The sequence below is a fragment of the Gorilla gorilla genome, chromosome 16 (genome assembly GCF_029281585.2).
Source record: "Gorilla gorilla gorilla isolate KB3781 chromosome 16, NHGRI_mGorGor1-v2.1_pri, whole genome shotgun sequence".
Lineage (NCBI taxonomy): Eukaryota > Metazoa > Chordata > Mammalia > Primates > Hominidae > Gorilla > Gorilla gorilla.
In genome coordinates, this window is record NC_073240.2 from 29728477 (window position 1) to 29751317 (window position 22841).

A 22841-nucleotide genomic window follows, 5' to 3' on the forward strand; every position below is an offset into this window, starting at 1 on the left:
AACAACCAAATTAGATTACTCACCGTTCCCCACACTGCCTTGCGATTTCTTTTTTTTTTTTTGATGGAGTTTTACTCTTGTTGCCCAGGCTGGAGTGCAGTGGTGTGATCTCAGCTCACTGCAATCTCTGCCTCCTGGGTTCAAGTGATTCTCCTGCCTCAGCCTCCCGAGTAGCTGGAATTACAGGTGCCCGCCATCATGCCCAGCTAATTTTTGTATTTTTAGGAGAGACAGGGTTTCACCATGTGGGCCAGGCTAGTCTCCAACTCCTGACTTCAGGCGATCCACCTGCCTCGGCCACCCAAAGTGGATTTTCTTTTTTTACCCATGCACTTGCCCAAGCCGACTTTCTGGCTCAAACCTTTCCCCTGGCCTTGAATCCTCTCTATCCATCTGCCCAAACCTCCCTCACTCTCCAAAGTCTCATTTCAAATGTTGCTTTTCCCTGAAGCTTCTCCTGGAATGACCCATCTCTCCCTCCTCATTCTGATCATTTCCTCTTTGAATTCCCATAGCGTTAGGTATGCCCTCCTCTTCGAGCACTGAATCCAGCCTTGCCTCGCATTGGAGTCACTTGTACACCTGACCTTAATCCCCCTGAGGACAGGGACACTTTGTGTTTATCCCAAAGTCCTGAAACAACTAGTACAGAACCTGAGACACGGGAAGGCCCCAGAATTGCCTGCCGAACAGAACAGTGATAGTGCTGAATTTGGTTCCTCCTTTAACCTGTGTGACCCCAGACGTTTGTTTTCTATGAAGCCTCAAAACATGGTTATGTTTCCTAATTTACAACTAACACATGGAAACCCATGTTTTGAAAATGGGGGTGGGGAGGATGAACTGAAGGCAGCCTCTTCAGCCAAGTTCCAAAGGCCAGGTGGCCCACTGTGAACCTTGTTTAACCACACAGAACATATGAATAGCTAGAACAAGGGATCTAACAGTTACCAGAATGTTTTCAGAAAGGTGACTTCAGAAGTGCCAAGCTTCAGGAAGACCTGGACTGAGAAGGGATCAGACAACTTTAGGAAAGCAGGTACCAAACAGCCCTTTTACAGTTTACACACAGGCCTTGGTGTCAGAAAAATACTGGTTTGAATACTGGTTATGCATCAGAGATGCCACTCTGGACAAGCTCCTTATGCTCTCTGGGACTCTGCTTTCTCATCTAAAAAATGGGGATCACCTGAGGTCAGGAGTTTGAGACCAGCCTGGCCAACATGGCAAAACCCCATCCCTGCTAAAAATACAAAAATTAGATGGGTGTGGTGGCTCGCACCTGTACTTGCAGCTACTTGGGAAGCGGAGGCAGGAGAATTGCTTGAACCTGGGAGGCAGAGGTTGCAGTGAGCTGAGATCGCACCACTGCACTCCAGCCTGGGCAACAGAGTGAGACTCTGTCTCAAAAAACAGGGGTGGGTGGTGGATAATAATAGTGCCTACCTCAAGAGGTTGCTGTGAACACCAGAAGAAGCAATACACACCAAGTGCCTACAGATAGGAAGCACTTGGTAAAAATGTAACTGCCATTAACAATAAATATGATGCTCACAGGGTCAGTGGAAAAAGTAATGGAAAGTAGGAGTGGTGGGAACAGAATAGGAGGGAACAAAGCACCTCTGAGTAGACCTTTCTGTATAGCTCCGACTCTTATTATGTTTCACCCTAATAATTCATTAAAACTAGGATAGGAAGGCTGAGGGTGTTTTTGGAATACAAACACTAATGAACCAAACTGCATTATAAATAATGGCCACACCGAAAGGGATGAAGAGGAAAATAACTACTTTTTTTTTTTTTTTTTTTTTTAGATGGAGTCTCCCTTTGTTGCCCAGGCTGGAGTTCAGCGGAGCTATCTCGGCTCACTGCAATCTCTGCCTCCTGGGTTCAGGCCATTCTCCTGCCTCAGCCTCCCACAGTAACTGGGACTACAGGCGCCCGCCACCACACCCAGCTAATTTTTGGTATTTTTAGTAGAGACGGGGTTTTACCTTGTTAGCCAGGATGGTCTCGATTTCCTGACCTTGTGATCTGCCTGCTTCGGCCTCCCACAGTGCTGGGATTACAGGCGTGAGCCACCGCGCCCAGCCCCCAACTCCATTTTTTTTTTTTTTGAGATGGAGTCCCGCTCTGTTCCCCAGGCTGGAGTGCAGTGGCATGATCTCAGCTCACTGCAAGCTCCACCTCCCTGGTGCAAGCCATTCTCCTGCCTCAGCCTCCCAAGTTGCTGGGACTACAGGCACCCGCCACCACGCCCGGCTAATATTTTTTGTATTTTTAGTAGAAACGGGGTTTCACCGTGTAAGCCAAGATGGTCTCTGTCTCCTGACCTTGTGATCCACCCACTTTGGCCTCCCAAAGTGCTGGGATTACAGGCGTGAGCCACCACGCCTGGCCTCCCCCTGCTTTACTTGTATTAACCAAATATGTATGAGTCTATCTATCAAGCGTTCAAATTATTTTACATGTAATTGCCAATCTCCAGAAAATAAATGGGACCGCAACAAATTTACCCTAATTTCTGCGGCGAGCATAAATAATTGCTCTCAAGGGATGCTTGAATGAAATTACTATCCTGACTGTAGGGGCAGGGGCTTGGTGAAGATTTGTCCTTTGTGAGTAATGAGAAGAGTATACTTGGATATAAAAATAGTGAAGAAATAAGTGGTTTTTAAAAAAACCCTAAATTCCATGTTTAGCAAAGTTAATGAGTCCCTAAATTCCTAAAGCTGAGTATTAGTGTGTAAATGAGTACTCCAAACCAATAGAGAATAACCTTGTAATTTGTGGATATTTAGCTAAAACTTCATATGTTCTTATCATTCTGTGTCTCCTAGTTTTAGTTCAAACAGATGTTTTCACTCCTAAAAGACTCAAAATGTCTGACAATGCCCTTTATTAACGTTACTTTTTGAGAAATCACTTATTAAGTAAAAATTAAATTTACATTTTTCAAAATTGCATGTTGGGCTAATTTACCAAATCTTTTATCTGTTTTGTGTTTCCAGTTAGCCATTTTTGTTTCTGATTTGTAAATATTCAAAAATATTTGTTGAAATTACAAATTTTATTAATTGATTTTTGAGGGGAGTAGGGTGCATTCGTTACTTTTCATTTAAATTCCGTGGTGTTTTTGCATATTCAAATTATTGTATTATGAATAACCTGAAAGACAGTAGCTATATGATTGTTTGAGGTAATGGTATCAATACTCAAGGGTTGAAAAGATATGATTTTAAGTATGAGCTAAGGAGACTGCCCTTTATGTAACTATGGGATGATGTGAAAATCTGTTTTAACAGCATGATTAAACTGGGAATTCTTTTTTTGAAGTTTTGTAAAAGGGAGGCAGAAGTTTAAGGGAAAAAGTTGGCTAGGTAAACTTGGATAGTTTTAGATCTATTAGTGACAGAATACTCAAGCTCTTGAAAATAGGAAAAGTTGCTCTTGCCATGTTAAAGGACAAGGGCTGCCATATGCTAATCACTGTATCTTTACTCAGATCCTATAAAATGATTTGTACAGAGAAGGGATTTAATAAATCTTTACTAAATTAATGTTAGATGATGGAACGGATCATTGTGGCTGAAGGAGAGAGTAGTGAAAATGAGGATATTAGGAAAGGAAGTGGATGATTTGCTCAGATGTTGTTAAATTAGGTTTTGATAGAACAAACCTGAAAAAAAATAAAACAGCAGCCTGCATGACTTCTTAAAGCCCCCACCTCTTAATACTGTTTCAATGGCAATTACATTTCACATGAGTTTGAAGGGGACCTTAAAACCATAGCAAAGGGCACATTATATTCGTTGTTTCTGTGTAGTGCTGCTTCTTTACCAGGCTAATAAATCCTGGTAGCCATTCAAGAGCTTGCTCCTAATCCAAAATAAACAAAATGTGTTTTACTGAGAAAATTGCAGACATATCGAAGGGTAATTGACAGCACGGGTACAGAATACTATCAAGACATTTTCTTCTGTTTTACACACGTGTAATTCTTGCTTGAATGCAAGAGGGCTGAATACCAGCCTTATTTAATATATTTTGTGTCAACTTCTGTATACAGATTTTTTTTTTCTTGAGGTGAGAGAAGAGGAAAGAGGAGAACGTTAATTCCAGATAGGTTTAAGCAAATGTTAGAAAGGCAAACATTTATTGGTTTCCAAATATCTTTTGGCTAGCTGACATATACAAACACGGAGCTAGGTAAGCTTTTTCCCCTAGCAATATTAAGGCTCTAGAAGCAAGTAAAGGATATGTGAAGTGAAATATGCCATTCAAACATAGTAAAGAAGAAGACTGTTTGTAACCACCGTCGGTGAAAATCATGAGAACCAAGTCTTTCTTGTTATTTTAAACATCCTATAAAAGCATTGCAAAAGTTTATATTGCTGGTTAAAATATTTGGGGCTATTTTGTCCATTTCCACACCTTACTTTAAGGTCCAGGCATTTGTTGAGAGGGAAATTGCCTATTTAACTGAAGGAACAATATGTTTTAAATTGCTGAGAGTACTCTGTTGAAACTTAATGAGAACAGAAAGCAGCGTTAATAAGAAAAATAGTATTTACAAAGATTGCTTAAGGATGCAAGCTGGGTACCAACTAATTGTAATTCTTTAATTTCGGTATGCGTGTAACATCCCATGTGTATGAAAACAAAATGTGTATTTCCAAGCAGTATGTTTTAGGATCAAAGAATTTCAACCAAATATTAAATTCTCAAATAATATGCAAACAAGTGTCAATCATGGCTTTAACATGACAGCTGGAGGAAAAAATTCAAGCAACATGTGTAGGTAATTGTGGTTAATGTTTATCTGTACATAGGAAGATACTTCAGATGTGTAAGTATGCAAATAACTCTCGGATTTCTAATTACTGTATTTATCAAGTTCTATATGCTGTCTAAATTCAGAAATGAAAGCAATTTTAAAATAGCATGCATATTATCATTACAATATTAAATTGAGCTCAACTTTCCTAGCTATTCTCTGCTTTTCTGTCTGCCTCTGCCTATGTCTCTGTCTCACACATGTATGTGTGTATGTGTATATATACCCTCGCTTGTGAACATATATTCATAACCACATGTATAAACACACAGTATAAAAGGATATTAGGAAAGGAAGTGGATGATTTGCTCAGATTTTGTTAAATTAGGTTTTGATAGAACAAACCTGAAAAAATACATTAAAACATATGAGGACATATACCAAAATATTATCAGTAGTTAATTTTAAGACAAGCCCGATGGGTCATTTTAATTTTCTACTTTTTACCTGCCTGTTTTGATTGCAACTTTAAAAATGAGCCTGTGTTACTTTTTAAAGAGAAAGAGAGAGAGGGAGAGAGCAAGATTTGCCTGTTTTGGAAAATTGTTTTAAAGGAACACCACAGGAAATTAAGTCATTCTTAGGTGCCTGCCATTTATATCTAAAAATGGTTTTCAGTAATGGGATAGCTCTAATATCAGTAGAGAGATCAATTATCACACGCAGATTTAACCTTGTTGCTGCAGGCCAGAAATATTTAAAACCATTTAACTGACTTGAAGAATTCTTCAATTTTTGAAAATATATTTAAAAAGAAAAACTTTCATAAAACTTTAATTTTATGAAGTTAACAAAATATTGATTCTAAATGATATATTTATAAAATTTTATTTTGTAATTGGTTATTGGTAGTGTAAGGAAATAAAATAGACTTTTATGTGCTCATATTGTAACCAGTGATCCTGATAGCTATATTTAGTTATTCGTTCTAATATTTTATTTTAGATATTCTACATATACAATAATGTCCTTAGCAAATAATGACCCGTGTATTTCTTTCTTGCTAATTCTTACTTTTTTTTCTTATTGAACTGACTGGGAATTTTGCTTCTGATCCCATAAGGAAAGCTTTCCATATTTCCTTATTAATTATAATATTTTTGTAAGATTTTATGATTATCTTTCACCAGATTAAATACATTTCATTCTATTGTTTGCATATTAAAAATATATTCTGCATCCATTGAGATGAGATTTTCTTCCACATTGTTAATATAGTGAATTACAGTAATTGATTTTGTGATATTAAAATAATATTTTATTATTGAAACACAATTTGTTTTTAATTTACTGTACTATTGAAAATTAAGATATAATTCATACACCATAATATTTGTCCTTAACAAGGATGCAACTCAGTGATTAGCATATTCACAAGGTTGTGGTATAATCACTGCAAATTCCAGAATAATTTCATCACTGAACAACAACAAAAAAATCCTGTGTCTCTTATTAGCCAGTCCTTGTTTGCTCTTCTCTCTAGCCCCTGGCAATCACTGATCTACCTTCTGTCTCTATAGATTTGCTTTTTCTGGGCATTTCATATAAGTAGAATTATAGAATATGTGACATTTTGTGTCTGGCATTTTTCACTTAATGTTTTCATGATTCATACATGTATCATGTATCAGTAGTTCATTCCTTTTATGGCTAAATTATATTCCATTGTATGGATACACCACTTTTTGATTATCCATTCATCAATTGATGGACATTTGCATTGTCTTTATGGCCATTACAAATAATGTTGCTATAAACATTTGTGTCCAGGTTCTTTGTAGACATGTTTTTCCTTCTTTGGGAGATATTCCTAAGGAGTAGAATTGTCCAGTCATTTGATAACACTGTTTAACTTTTTTTTCTTTTCTTTCTTTCTTTCTTTTTCTTTTTTTTTCTGAGACAGAGTCTCACTCTGTCGCCCAGGCTGGAGTGCAGTGGCGTGGTCTCAGTTCACTGCAACCTCCGCCTCCTAGGTTCGAGCAATTCTCCTGCCTCAGCCTCATGAGTAGCTGGAATTACAGGTGCCTGCCACCACACCCGGGTAATTTTTGTATTTTTAGTAGAGATGGGTTTTCACTGTGTTGGCCAGGCTGGACTCAAACTCCTGACCTCAGGTGATCCTCCCGCCTTGGCCTCCCAAAGTGCAACTGCAAAATTGTTCCTACCGTGGCTGCATCATTTTGCGTTCCCACCAGTGATTTATGTGGGATTGTTTCCACATTCTCAAACATACTTGTTATTTTCTTTTTGATCATAGTATGAAATGGTATCTCCTGGTGGTTTTGATTTGCATTTCTCAAATGACCAATAATGTTGAGTATCTTTTCATGTACTTCTTGCCTATTGTGTATCTTTTTTGGAGAATTTTCTACTCAAATCATTTCTCCATTTTAAAAATAGGTTATATTTTTTTTATTATTGAGTCGTAAGATACATATTCTGAATACAAGTCTTTTAGAAGATGTATGATTTGCAAAATTGTTCTCCCATTCTGTAGGTTGTCTTTTCACTTCCTTGGCTTTTTCTTTTGAAGAAAAAATTTAGTTTTAATTAAGCATAATATAGCCCCTTTTTTTTCTTTTGTTGCTTGTAATTTGGTGCTATATCTAAGAAACCATTGTTTAATCTAAGGTCATGAAGATTTTGCTTATGTTTTCTTCTATGAGTTTTTTACTTCTAGGTCTTACATTTAGGTTTTGATCAACTTTGTGTGTAAGGTAAGGTCAGAATCCAACTTCGTTTGTTTGCATGCATATGTACAGTTGTCCCAACACTATTTGTTGACAAGACTACTATTTCCCCTTTGAATTTTCTTGGCATCCTTTTAAAAATCAATTGCTCATAAATATAAGGTTTATTGATTAATGCTCAATATTATTTCATTAAATTTATATGTCTATCTTTATGCTAATGCAACACCGAATTAATATAGTTTGGTAGAAAATTTTCTGTTTCAAGACTATTTAGACTGTTCTGGGTGCTTTGCTATAGTAGTTTCCTGTTCCTGATGTAACATCTTACTACAAAGTTACGCCTAAAAATATCGCAGCTTTATCATCTTAATGTGTGCATGCGTGCGTGCGTGTGTGCGTGCGTGCGTGTGTGGATTCCTTAGGATTTCCTGTATGCATAAATATTTCTCCATATATATCTATATACAAATTCTTTACACCTCATGGCATCTCCATATAGAGATAGTTATATTTCTTTCTTTGTAATCTTCACCCCAGGCTACTATCCAATTGAATAAAAGGTGGTGCTACTATTGAACGTGCCACAGAATATTAACTTTGTAAACTGACTTGAAGTCTCCCTGGGTGAATGCTAACCCTCTCATATATAATACTGGCTTCATTTACAAAATGTAAAACATGATGACTACCAAATTATTTCTTCAGCCTTGACTTTTATCAAGAACTGCCAAATCTGAATCTAATTCCCATTTAGGATTGCCACAGGTATGTTCAAAATAGTACTTTCTTTTTCTCATAAGATTCTGCCTTATGTCTTGAATTTATACTCTAGGTAAATGTTGTAAGCAGAATAAAAACCCCCAAAGATGCTCACACTTTAATCCTTGAGACCTGAATATGCTGTATTACCTGACAAAAGAGACTTTGCAGTTAGAATTATGAATATTAAAATGAGGACCGTATATGAGTCCAATCTAATCCCTATGAGCCCTTAAAAGCTGAGCCCATGTGCAGTTGATTTCTGAGAGACGGGGCAGGAGGGAGAGGCAGAGATATTTGAAATGTTCGTGCTGCTGGAAAGGCCCATGAAAAAAAGCATAAGGAACAGGGACAGTCTAGGAGGAAAGGCTGGTCCCAGCTGATGGCCAGCAAGGAAATGGGGACTGCAATAATACCCACTCAAGGAACTAAGTGTGGCTAACAATCTGAACAAACGTGGAAGCAGACCTTTCCTCAGAGCCTCCAATAAAAAATGCAAGAGTGTGGCCGGGCGTGGGGGCTCACGCCTGTAATCCCAGCACTTTGGAAGGCCGAGGCGGGCAGATCACGAAGTCAAGAGATCAAGAGCATCCTGGCTAACACGGTGAAACCCCGTCTCTACTAAGAAAAATACAAAAAAATTAGCCAGGCGTGGTGGCGGGCGCCCGTAGTCCCAGCTACTCTGGAGGCTGAGGCAGGAGAATGGCGTCAACCCGGGAGGCGGAGCTTGCAGTGAGCCGAGATTGCGCCACTGCACTCCAGCCTGGGCGACAGGGCGAGACTCCACCTCAAAACAAACAAACAAAATGCAAGAGTGATGGAGTCAGTGCATGACTACCTGAATACAACACACTTTTCAAGCTACATAAACTTCATGCTTTCCTCGTTTTATCAAAGTCATCTCCTCTGCCTTGAAAACTCTCCCCATTGTTATTAATCTGCCTGAAAATTTATCTTCATCCTCAAGTGTCTACTCAAATGGCCTATTAAATGAGTTCTTCCCAGATGATCCCAGATAATGAGTACCACTTTTTAAAATTAGATTTCTAGATACTTTCATTATTGTAATCCACTTTTATAGGAGATTTTTGTTGTTGTATATCTCCTTACTAAACGAACTTTTTTTGTTTTTGAATCTGCATTAATTGTTGAACACATATAGAATATATTAAATACATACAAGCTAATGAAGTAACACAGGAATGCATCTCAGACCACTTATCCTAAAACAACCATTTTTTTCTTTCATTCTGTCAAATACTCTTTCTCTAATATCCTATACTTTTGTTACTATTCATGGATTTTATCTATTTATAGTTATTTTCTTACTGATATGCAAGAATTTTCTATGTATAGTGTATCACATATCTTGCAAAATTTTGTTTGGTTTGCATAATATCCTTTATTTTATTGTGAATGACATTATAGAACTTTACAGATGAAATAAAATCTGTCGGCCGGCTGCGGTGGCTCCTGCCTCTAATCCCAGCACTTTGAGAGGCAGAGGCGGGCGGATGACGAAGTCAGATCAAGACCATCCTAGGCCAACATGGTGAAACCCTGTCTCTATTAAAAATACAAAAATTAGACGGGCTTAGTGGTGCGTGCCTGTAGTCCCAGGTACTTAGGAGGCGGAGGCAGGAGAATTGCTTGAACCCGGGAGGCGGAGGCTGCAGTGAGCCGAGATCGCGCCACTACACTCCAGCTTGGGCTACAGAGGGAGCCTCTGAAAAAAAAAAAAAAATCTGGCTAGGCGCGGTGGCTCACGCCTGTAATCCCAGCAATTTTGGAGGCCGACGCGGGCGGATCAGGAGGTCAGGAGATTGAGACCATCCTGGGTAACACTGTGAAATCCCATCTCTACTAAAAAAATACAAAAAAACAGCCGGTGGGCACCTGTAGTACCAGCCAGTCCGGAGGCTGAGGCAGAAGAATGAGGTGAACCCGGGAGGCGGAGCTTACAGTGAGCATAGATAGCACCTCTGCACTCCAGCCTGGGCGACAGAGTGAAGACTCCGTCTCAAAAAAAAAAAAAAAGGCATTTATATGACCATTCTTCCACTTATGCAGCCCTACTTAATTATTGTCATTACAAAATGATGCTTTTCCTTCTGCTAAATTTCTCTGAGTATTTCTAATATTTATGCTTACAGATAAAATTGAATTATTTTTAATCAAAGTCCAAAAATACATCATTAAATTTATATTTTTTTCAAAAGAAAAGACAAAAAAATTTTTTATTTTATCCAATGCTCCTTTTAAATCCCTAATGGAAAAATACATTTTATTCATTCATTATATATAATGAATTCATTTTATTGAATGATTAATAAAATGATTGTAGTAATGAATGAATAAAATGTATATATAATGAATGAATAAAATGTATATATAAATATATTTATATTTATTTTTAATGAATTTTTGGCTAATTTTTTGCTAATTTTATTATTATTATTATTATTTTTGAGACAGGCTCTCTCTCTGTGCCCAGGCTGGAGTGCAGTGGTGCGATCTCGGCTCACTGCAATCTCCGTCTCCTGGGTTCGAGCGAGTCTTCTGCCTCAGTTTCCCAAGTAGCTGGGACTACAGGCATTTGCCACCATGCCCAGCTAATTTTTGTATTTTTAGTAGTGAGGGGGTTTCACCATATTGGCCAGGCTGGTCTTGAACTCCTGACCTTGTGATCCACCCATTTCAGCCTCCCAAAGTGCTGAGATTACAGGCGTGAGGCACCATGCCCGGCCACTAATTTTTTTTTTTTTTTTGAGACAGAGTCTCCCCCTGTCGCCCAGGCTGTGGTGATGTCATTGCAACCCCCACCTCCCACGCTCAAGTGATTCTTGTGCCTCAGCCTCCCGAGTAGTTGGGATTACAGGCATGTGCCACCACAGCCGACTAATTTTTTTTATTTTGCAGTAGACAGGGTTTCTCTATGTTGGCCAGGCTGGTCTTGAATTCCTGGCCTCAAGCGATCTGCCCACCTCGGCCTCCCAAAGTGCTGGGATTACAGGCATGAACCACCATGCCCAACCAAGAGTTAATGTTTCTTTTAAAATAAATCAAAAGAGCAAAACTTATCTGACAGCAATTGACAAAAGAAAACAGCAGTCTACTATTAAACATAATAAAATTTAAGGCAAAATTATTTTATTTGGGATTTTGGATTTCCTTGTGTTTTCTCGTCTTACCTAAACCTGCTTCCTTTCTATGCCTGCATTTCTCACCATCACTTTTCCCACTACAAGCTTACTGCTCCAGTTTTTTAAAAAGTCATGGCTCTTCTGTCTTTTTTAGTGTAAAAAGGGGAAATTTTCTGATTTTCAGATTTCTTGTGTTACATTCTTTTCATAAGTACATTCTTTTTGAATCCTAGATATTTCGTTGTTAGATGATTGTTCAAAATCAGTTTGCTCATTCATGACTATAGAAAGATGTAGATTTAAGCCCTGGTTTTTGCAACAGAAAAGCCAGATGGCCCACAGCTTATCCCAGTTTCTACTTGAACACAATAAGCTTTCTTTTTCTCTCAACTTTATCCAGGAAGAACCATTTTATATACAGATTTCTGATCCAGTCTCCAGGGTTTCCAAGGCATTAATCAAGCATGGCTTTACTGGACAAATGTAGGGCCTTCTGTGTCTTTAATACTGGACTTTCTATGCCAGACAGTATCTTTGTTCTAGTTCTTCTTTGCACTGTTCCTATCTCACTGGTTTAGATATAATTGCCTGCTGCAGGGTGATGACTTCCCTCCGTGAATCTTCCTCAGTTTCATTATTGATGGTATACCATGTACATGAGACAGATTTCTTTACTCTTCTTGAGGTCTCTCTATGCTGTTTGGTTCAGATAATATGGAGTTACCCATTGTAAACTCATTTACAGTGAAGTCAGTTGTAGCACTGATCTAGTTTGGCTGTGTCCCCACCCTAATCGCATCTTGAATTGTAGTTACCATAATCCCCATGTGTCGTGGGAGGGACCCAGTGGGAGGTAACTGAATCATGGGAGCTGTTACCCCCATGCTGCTGCTCTCGTGATAGTGAGTTCTTGTGAGATCTGATGGTTTTATATGGGTCTTTTCTCTCTTTGCTCTGTATTTCTCCTTCTGCCATCATGTGAAGAAGGATGTTGTTTGCTTCCCCTTCTGTTCCCCTTTTTTCCTTTATTTATTGATTCGAGTGTCATTCAGTTCAACATAAATTTTGTGAACAGCTGGTGTATGGTCAGCCCAAGGCTAAAACATTGTAAATGAATACATGGAGGACAGAAGTTTTGTGAACAGTGGGAGCAGAAGGCAAACCGCTGTAGACAGAGGAGAGAGCAAGAATGGACAACTTGCAAGAAGTTGAGCTATGTAGACAATGGGGTAAGAAAGCCAGGGGTGTTAGAGGAAGAGAAGTGAAAGTCGGATACCATAGCTTATAATGAGAATAGGAATTGGTAAAAATGTCAAGACAGGAGAAATCATATATGTTTAGAGGTTTAGTAGGGGAGCCATTTGACTTCTCTGTTCTTTTTGAGAAAGACGTGAATTGACAGAGATATAGGGAAAGTGTATTTGAAGTACAAGCAACAGCATGTATCTGGAAAACCAAAACACGGAGGGCATAAGTATGGGGGAACTGTGAATATTCCAACTTTGGCCACAACATTGGGTAGATATCATAGTTGCCTGGTAATGAAAACTTGTCTGAAAATGTATGTTTATGTCACACTGTGATAAAGAAGTATGTAATTAATTGGTTTATTTTAATCCCAATTATTGATTTTCCTGAATTATTGAGTATCATGAGACAATGGCCCATCTTAAGAAGTTCTAAGGAAGGTAGACTAATATGCAGGAAGGTATTTGTAACCCTCGAAACCCATTGGAGACACCTCACTCATGTATGGTAACCAGAATAACAGGAGGGTAGGAACTACGCCAATAATCAAAGTGATCCCTCCGCACGCCACTACCTAACTTCTTCAGCTTTGCTTAAACTCTGCCATCTGCTTGTGTGGCAGCAACTTCCTCCTAATAGTGTATGTTTACACTGAGTATTGGCACATAGTTTCTGCATCGTATAGAATTAAATTTCCTGTTTATTTTTTATTTTTGCTTTGTATTGTGTTGTACTTCGGTTCACTTATTTGTGTTTAGTCCAGATCATGATTCTAACAGGTTATAAAAATTTTGTGCATATGCCTCTTTTGAAATTTGTTTCTTGTTTGTATATCCACAGAATCCTTGAAAGATTCCTTTACCCAATGCCAAAAGAAATCCACTTAATACATTCCGCTGAGGCCTTTATACTAGTACACGTTAACTTTAAGTGGGAATATGCCACCGTGTGACATACTTTATGTGACAAGAAAAATGTTCTTAGAAAAGATTCTCATCTCAAGCAAACTTTATACTGGAGACATTGTTTGCAATATCAGACTTCACTATTTTCAGCTCACAGTTTACTAAAGAGGATAATTGGAGAGGCATTCTAACATTAGTGGAGAAAAAGGCACTTGATGTTCATGACACTTGATAACAGAACCTCTGTATTTCTTAGTCTCTAGCACCATTTCATAGAATGAACTAAGTTATCAGAGGAGAGGAGATACACATTCGACCCAATTCTAAAAATTTAATATAATCAATATTTACTTATAAGGTACATTAATTACATTAATACATGTCAAGTCTCAAGATAAATTCTGAATAAAAATTTTTCAGTTAAATGTTGCAAATAATTTTTATCATTAAATTTTAAATACACAGATTATCTGTGTAACATATTAAAATGTATGTCATATAATGACAAAGGATTTCTCTATTGGAACATCTTTTATTTCACTGGCTTATTATTATTTCTGGTTGGTAAGTTTAAAAGACTACAATCTTTAATTTTATTTAGTTAAATGATTTGTTGTATTTTAAAATCAGTAGATAGTATATGTATCATCTTAGTCTTAATTTATAAATATATGACATTTCAATAAAATTCTCGAAGCCAATCAATAAAATTGATTAAGCTTTAAATTCTAGGCTATCTGAGTCTAATTGATTATATTTCTTTATGATTCTTTAAGGGGAAAGCAGACACTTTCTTTTGTTTCAAGATGCCAATTTTCTTTCCTTCTTCTTTTTTTTTTTGTTGAGACAGAATCTCGCTCTGTTGCCCAGGCTGGAGTGCAGTAGCACGATCTCCGCTCACTGCAAGCTCCGCCTCCTGGGTTCACGCCATTCTCCTGCCTCAGCCTCCCTAGTAGCTGGGACTACAGGCGCCCACCACCACGCCTGGCTAATTTTTTGTATTTTTAGTAGAGACAGGGTTTCACCGCATTAGCCAGGATGGTCTTGATCTCCTGATCTCGTGATCCGCCTGCCTTGGCCTCCCATAGTGCTGGGATTACAGGCGTGAGCCACTGCGCCCGGCCTCAAGATGCCAATTTTCTAAAGTGAGAAAAATTAATTTTAAAAATTAAATCGTATGTTCAATATCTGTGTGAGATCAGATAAACCCTGTGTCTTAGATAGGGAAAGGTTTGAAAGTATAATTTTTATAGTTTCTTATTTATCTATCTTTTCCTATATGATTGTTGTTGTAATATCTTAAATTTATTTCACATTAAAATTGTCAAATATGTGAATTCATGAGCCACCTGTTGAAGACCACTGAAAGAATACAAATAAATAAAATTGGTAACTCATTGTTTTTCAATAACTTGTGAAGACTAAGCTCTGATATTTTATTTTGCCCAAATTCCAATCTAAGGGGTCTGGGGAGTCATCCCCTACTAACCATAAATTCTCATCAGATGGATTTTATTTAACCCTGTATGTCATGGTTTACTTTGCAGTCTGACTCTGGCATAACATTATGTGACAAAGAAGAAAGTAAAAAAAATTTTACCCCAAAAGCAGGTTTCTTTGCCATATTTTGAAATGGTCCTGCAAAGCTGCCCTTTGTTGGGGGACATATGCATCTGTAAAGAATCTCTATTGACATAACTAGATCTTTTTCTTCCAAGCCCTCCCAATCCTGAAGAAATTAGTAGAAGTCAAGCACCTTTTAAAGGTGTGAATAGGAAATATTTGTCATCTACTATCTCTAACGGCAGCCACTATAAGACTTCAGAAGAACCTTGGTATCCACAGTCTTTTAGCTTAACCTGAACATATCCTTTCCTTTGATCCCAGGTTTTTAGACAAACAACCAATTGTCAATTGGAAAATGTTTAAATTTACCTATAGCCTGAAAGCCCCCCACCAACCCCTGCTTTGAATTGTCCCGCCTTTCTGAACCAAACCAATGTGTTTCTTAAATGTATTTGATTGATGTCTCATGTCTCCCTAAAATGTATAAAACTAACCTGCACCCTGACCACCTTGGGCACGTGTTCTCAGGATCTCCTTAGGGCTGTGTCATGTGCCATGGTCACTCATATTTGGCTCAGAATAAGTCTCTTAAAATATTTTACCGAGTTTGACTCTTCATCGACACTTGTTTTATTGAACAAACTGGATTTCCATTGTTAATATTACCCTAATGTAAAGAGCAGTGAAGTAACAGACTTTTTGTCAGCCTTTTACTTACAGAATAGATGACCCCGTGATCTGAGCCCTAATTCCTAAGAGGGGATGCTTTGGAATGAACAAATCAAGAGGTGCCTTGAACTGGAGATTGGTCCTGCTTCATGGTAGCATTTTCCCAGAAAACATGTCTCCATAATAAAAAAGAGTGACTGAATGGCAGATGAAGATATCCAGTTATAAAGCCAAGAGATAAGCCACCCATTGCAGAATTGCTACTTCCTCCGTTATCTGCAATGATCAAGTGGCAACTGTGACAGTGTCAACAGGTTGTACAGTGCACAAAAGGGATGTTCTGGCTGAGAACAGAAAGTCTGCAAATGATAAGAGAGCAAAAGGAAGAAGTCCTAAATTGAGGAGAAACTGTCCTTTAGGGACAGGAAAAGGAAAATGAGCAAGAAGAATAAAAGATTTTAAAAAGAAATGAAGCTGGAAATCTATCATCATAGCCTAATCCCTAAATACCCCGCAGATGTTAGAAGAATGCCAAGCATTCCTGAAGTTGATAGACACAGATATAGATAGGTAGGTAGATACATATAGATTAATAGATAGGCAGATACATACATACATACATGCATACACAGGTAGCTACATAGACACATAGATGTATTGAATTGTACACATACACATGTGTATATATCATATATACCTATGTATGAGAGAGACAAATGAGATATTAAATTATAATTAGCTAAAGACCATTTACAATACCGTATACAAAGAGAAATATCTAAAGTGTTTTTGGATAATTAATTCCATATTCTTTAGCAACTCATCCAATTTCCCACTGGCAGAGATTCAGGGCAAAGACATTTCAAGCCATTTTACAAGAGTCTCAAAAAGCAGTAAAATACCTTTATTCTGAGCACCATTTTAAACTTTTTAGCAAGTTGATGCTACTGCGACTCTTATTCCTGTCACCAGAAAAGCAATTCAGAAGAATTGTTAATATTTCAGAAGTTGCTTAAACTTCCTGTAAAGTGATAGGCCTGACCTCCTGGGGTTAATGTGAGCATCATAACAGTTAATACACGTAAATGCTTGACATAAGATAAATGCTATGTAAGTGTCAGCCATGATTAGTATTTTCATCACTCAGAAATGCGTCTTTTCTGTCTCACACTATATTTCCCTAAAGTGCTCTGCCATTTCTTTATCTTTAACCATACTTCTCACTCTTGCTCCAATATTTCTCTCTTTTATATTTTTATTCCTTCATATACTGCTTCCAATACCTTCCTACTCAAACAGAAAGCTGCCTCTGTCCTTTAAGAATACCCACTAGTAGTCCCTAGAAAGATTATTCTTCAGACACTTACCATAAGGTGGGGTGGGGTTAGCATTCACCTTTTTTCATGCTGCCATTTTTAAAACTACACTATCTCAGTCTCCTTATGTTCAGGCTAACACCATTCATAATCTACCCCTTCTTCATTGGGCCTCATGCCATCATGTCCACATTTTTGGAATATACAAACACCTGTCATTTTCCTTGAGACCTCAGAGCCCTGTGCAGGTGTCATCCAGTTACCCGGCCTCACTCTTTTGTAACTGGTGTGTCAATGACTACCATCATCATTTATGCATTTCTCACCTTAATTAATGGGGAGGGGCCGGGTGCGGTGACTCATGCCTGTAATCCCAGCACTCTGGGAGGCCAAGGCGGGTGGATCACGAGGTCAGGACATTAAGACCATCCTGGCTAACACGGTGAAACCCCGTCTCTACTAAAAATACGAAAAATTAGCCGGGCGTGGTGGCGGGCGCCTGTAGTCCCTCCCAGCTACCCGGGAGGCTGAGGCAGGAGAATGGCATGAACCCGGCAGGCGGAGCTTGCAGTGAGCTGACATCGTGCCACTGCACTCCAGCCTGGGCGACAGAGCGAGACTCCGTCTCAAAAAAACAGAAAAAGAAAGGATGATACAGATCCCAAACTCATTATTCTTAATATTTCTTCTAAAATGTTCATCATTTTGAGGATTAAGATTTCTTAATGCATCTGTACAAACACACATGCATATATTCATACAAATAACTACAGTCATTTTATCAATGTTTTGACTTTTATTTATTTAAAAATATTAAATGTATTTTATAAATGAAGAATGCATGTGTGTATTTATTTATTTATATTTTTATTTTGAGACGGAGTCTTGCTCTTTCGCCCAGGATGGAGTGCAGTGGCGGGATCTCCACTCACTGCACGCTCCGCCTCCGGGGTTCACGCCATTATCCTGCCTCAGCCTCCCGAGTAGCTGGGACTACAGGCGCCTGCCACCAAGCCCGGCTAATTTTTTTGTATTTTTAGTAGAGACGGGGTTTCACTGTGTTAGCCAGGATGATCTCGATCTCCTGACCTCCTGATCCACCCGCCTCGGCCTCCAAAAGTGCTGGGATTACAGGTGTGAGCCACTGCTCTGGGCCTCATTCAAGTATATTTATATAGGAATGTCTGAAATACTGCCACCTAATGTTTAGCAATTATTTTCATTTCTGAGCAGTAGAATTTGAGTGATTTTTATTACTTTTGATTCTGCAATGTGATGTATTCTTTAATTTTTTCATAATGTCTTTCGTATTTATTAAAAGGTTAATTAAATCATCCTAAGAATATTTTATGCATATTTTTGTTAAAATGGGATGTTTAATAGTCAAAATTCTCCATTTACTAAATCTTTCTCAGTCAATGCTTCAGACTTTCCTTTTCTACATTTACTAATAAAAAATTTAATTTCAATGTTATATAATAGAATAACATAAAGTATCTATTTTAAATTTTACCTTCACAAACATCTTTAACCAGAAAATGAAATAAGCATTTAAAATATCAAATAAAATACTAGTTTTCAGGTCTGTTGCTTTGAAAATGTGCTTCCTCGTTGAGCAGTATCTGAATTTTTATTACTATACCAGGGTATAGATGAAATATCTAACTAGGATACTTTTAAATTGAAACTGCAAAAAATATATACAGAATTCAGTAGTGCGTATTCAGCATGTAAAACATTTTGCCTATTACATTCTTCATGTTGATGGTAGCTATGGCTAAAGTTCGTAGATACTTGGTTTCGTTAGCTTTTAGAGTTGCTTAGGTTAAATATGCTATAATATACCAGTCCCTGCTGGCTTTGAACTACTTGGAATTCTAAGAAGTGGAGTAACATAGTACAAACCTATAGAAAATATGATAAATGTACCACGAATGACACAAAATATTTTCTGCATGTCACATAAGGAGTCATTCTTTATTTTGTCAATTTCCTTAGTTAATTCAAAAGTTCCCGTCCAGGTGCAGTGGCTCAGGCAGGCGCACACCTGTAATTCCAGCACTTTGGAAGGCCAAGGCAGGTGGATCACAGGGTCAGGAGGTTGAGACCATCCTGGCCATCCTGGCTAACACGGTGAAACCCCGTCTCTACTAAAAATACAAAAAAATTTGCCAGGTATGGTGGCGCCCACCTGTAGTCCCAGCTACTTGGGAGGCTGAGGCAGGAGGATGGTGTGAACCCAGAAGGCGGAGTTTGCAGTGAGCCGAGATCCCGCCACTGCACTCCAGCCTTGGCTACAAAGTGAGACTCTGTCTCCAAAAAAAAAAAAAAAAAAGTTCCCAATGCACAAATCAATCAAGAATTTCACCCCCAACAGTGAAAAAAAAAATGTGAAAGCAGTCAGGTTTTAGTCACCGTAAATCACAATTTCAATTCCACCCCATCCAAAGAAAGCTATGTACGTCCTTCTCATTCCAAATACATACAGGCCATGAGTTAATAATCTTTCATTCTTCTAAAATACCAACAGATTTGCTTTTTTACTTTCATTTGTAGTTTATAGCACTCACAATTAAATTGATCCAAATGTATTTGAGGTATATTATATATATATATATATATATATATATATGGATCAAAGGTCAATGCTATTGTCTATGCATTAGCCACTCCCATTTATGAGAATTTTCTGAACTTGTTGCTATATATCTCTTAAATGGTGTCCGTTGGCCACATTTCTTTCCTGAGAAACAACTGAGCAGCTGACAATGAAAATGAAGCTCTCTGCATTCCTGTTAGGCATACTGCATACATCTTAGGCTCTCTGCATGCCTCTTAGGCACTTACATTTACATATATTTGTATCTCATTACATAGTGATACAGTCCTAAAATAAAGTAAATAATGAGTTATTTTCTAGACAAATTTGATGAGGCTTTTATTTGATAACAAATTAAAATTATGCCACCAGATGCCTATACCTTGACTTATAAAATGTGTTATGTTCTGCATGGGCAAATAGAAAGTGTAGAAATTGAATGGCTGCCTGGTAAAATTATCTAAATCCACAATGCCACTGGACAACATTGAACTAGATATTTAAATAAGTGAAAGTAATCAAGTAGTTGAGTTCACTGATAAAATTATACTTGGAATCTTACATCTTTCCCAGATTAATATATACAATGTATATCAAATGTCATTGCTATGGGAATGGAAACTGTTACACATGAGGTTAAATTTTTATAAAGAATTTTTTTTCCTCTAGAACTGACATTGAGAAAATTGATATCCTCTCTTTATGGCATGTCTTAAGAAAATGTCAACCCAATGCCAAAGGATAATTAATTTTTTTAAAGAAAAGAAAAATAATGGTTCTCATACAAATGTAAAATGAATATATGTTCATGATTTTATTTAACTGATTAATAAATAAGAGTGCCACAGGATGTTTTAACTGGTTCAAAGGAGAATACAAAGAGCAGAGAATATATAGGCAGACATTCATGCTGAAATGAATTTGCTTAATAAAGGCAAAACTAGCCAATATCCATAGGGTGATGGTCAAATATATCTACACTGGATAATTTGCATTTTCATGGACAGGAATTATTTGCAATTTACACAGTTGTGAAATAGGTAAAACAAACAAAAAGTGAAAGGTTCAGAAACCCCATACAATCAGCTAAACTAACATTTAGTTTTCCATTGAAAATATTTAGTAATTTTTTGAGACCATTTCAAAGTTTTTCTTAATTTTTCTCTGCTCTAAACAAGTATATAAATTATTTCCAATGAAAATTAGAGCTTTTTCTTTGTTGAATTAGTATTTTGAAAAATTTATGGAAGGAGACGGAACATAAAAGCAGTTGCCAAGTTTATCAATTAGGTTGGTACGATTACAGATCCCAATTGAGACATATTTTTAAGTATATTTTTCTTTCCAAGACAAATAGACATTAAACAGTCCTAATGTTCATATCCTTTATGTTACATATATATGTATAGATGTGTAAGTATATGTATATCTACATGTATATAAAAAGACACAAACAGTTATTTCAGAGAATTATTTATGGAAATGTGTTGGGTTTTCTTTTTGTGAAGCTATGTTATCAAGAAGTTATTCTTAGTTTTACAGAAAATAAAACAGCTCTAGCTCTTTGTATCATAAGATAAATATCTGTTTATAAATATCAGTATTTTCTAATACTTCTAATGTACTCTTTTGGAGGTAATGGTATATGAAACCCTATAAGAGCAATTCTACTTCATTAATTAATTCAGAAGAAACACAAGTTTTTAAGACCCAGTGTATGCCAACAATTGACAAAGTCATTAAGGTAGACAAAGATGGGTAGAGCCTGGGCTTTGGCTGTGAATGTTAGAAAATGAATCACTGAAAGTAAAACATGTTTAAAAGATTAAAATAACAAAAAATGGTTTGAAATTAATTTCAGTTATTGGCCATCAATTGGTTAGAAAGAGTAATTAAGAATGAGTCAAAGCTTTTTTCTCTTCATTTAGGTCAAATATGTCATAAAAATAGTCAATTTTAGATTATTATAAGTCAATTATGTCAAAATGGTTGAATGACATGTCATTGAAATTAATCTTTAGCTTGTAATCCTATCATTTGAGTTTTAATTAATATTGGGACCAAAATGTTCATTAGATACTGTTTTTAATGATCAGTTTTTATGCAAATGATTTATATAAGTCAGAACTTCAATGTTTGGTAGCTGTTTGATTTTTAGGACATTATATATTGAAATGTACACTGATTATCCTAAAGTTGTAAATATTTAAGAAACTTTACAGCAAAAAGTCTAAAATAAAGATATATTTATATTATATCCAAAACAGAAAATTTAAATTGATTCCCTAGTCAAAGAAACTGTTTGTAAATAAAATGTAACAAACTATATATTCCTTGGCCCCCAGACATTTTAAAGTCACTTTTCCTTTTTATATACATGTTCTAATGTTATAAACAGTGAGCTCAGGAATACCCTAATTTGTCTTTTGTATATTTTCAGCAGATTGTGCTGTTTCAAATTCTATTATTTTACTCCAATTCTTTTGTTTACATATTGCTTTTTTTGCTAGCGTTTTTCATATTTTAAAATATATTACTATATTGTATAATAGTAATATTGTGTTTCTATGTCTCTTTCTTCATGTTTTATTTTGTTCCATAACCTTTGGCTTGTCCTTTTTATTCCATATTCCCATTTGTAGATGTAGTTTTCAAAGGTGCTTATTTACACAAACTTAAGACTCTTGGGCCAGGCGTGGTGGCTCACGCCTGTAATCCCAGCACTTTGGGAGGCAGAGACGAGCGGATCACGAGGTCAGGAGATCGAGACCATCCTGGCTAACACTGTGAAACCCCGTCTCTACTAAAAATACAAAAAATTAGCCAGGCGTGGTGGCGGGCACCTGTAGTCCCAGCTACTTGGGAGGCTGAAGCAGGAGAATGGCATGAACCCAGGAGGCAGAGCTTGCAGTGAGCTGAGATTGCACCAGTGCACTCCAGCCTGGGCAACAGAGCGAGACTCCATCTCAAAAAAAAAAAAAAGAGAGAAATGTTAAATAAGAATCTCATTTGAGCTACATGTGTGAAAATATTTCTTTTACATTATTATATAACAGATTTTGGATATGACGAGTGCTGAACTGAGGCTTTTCACTTGATATGCATT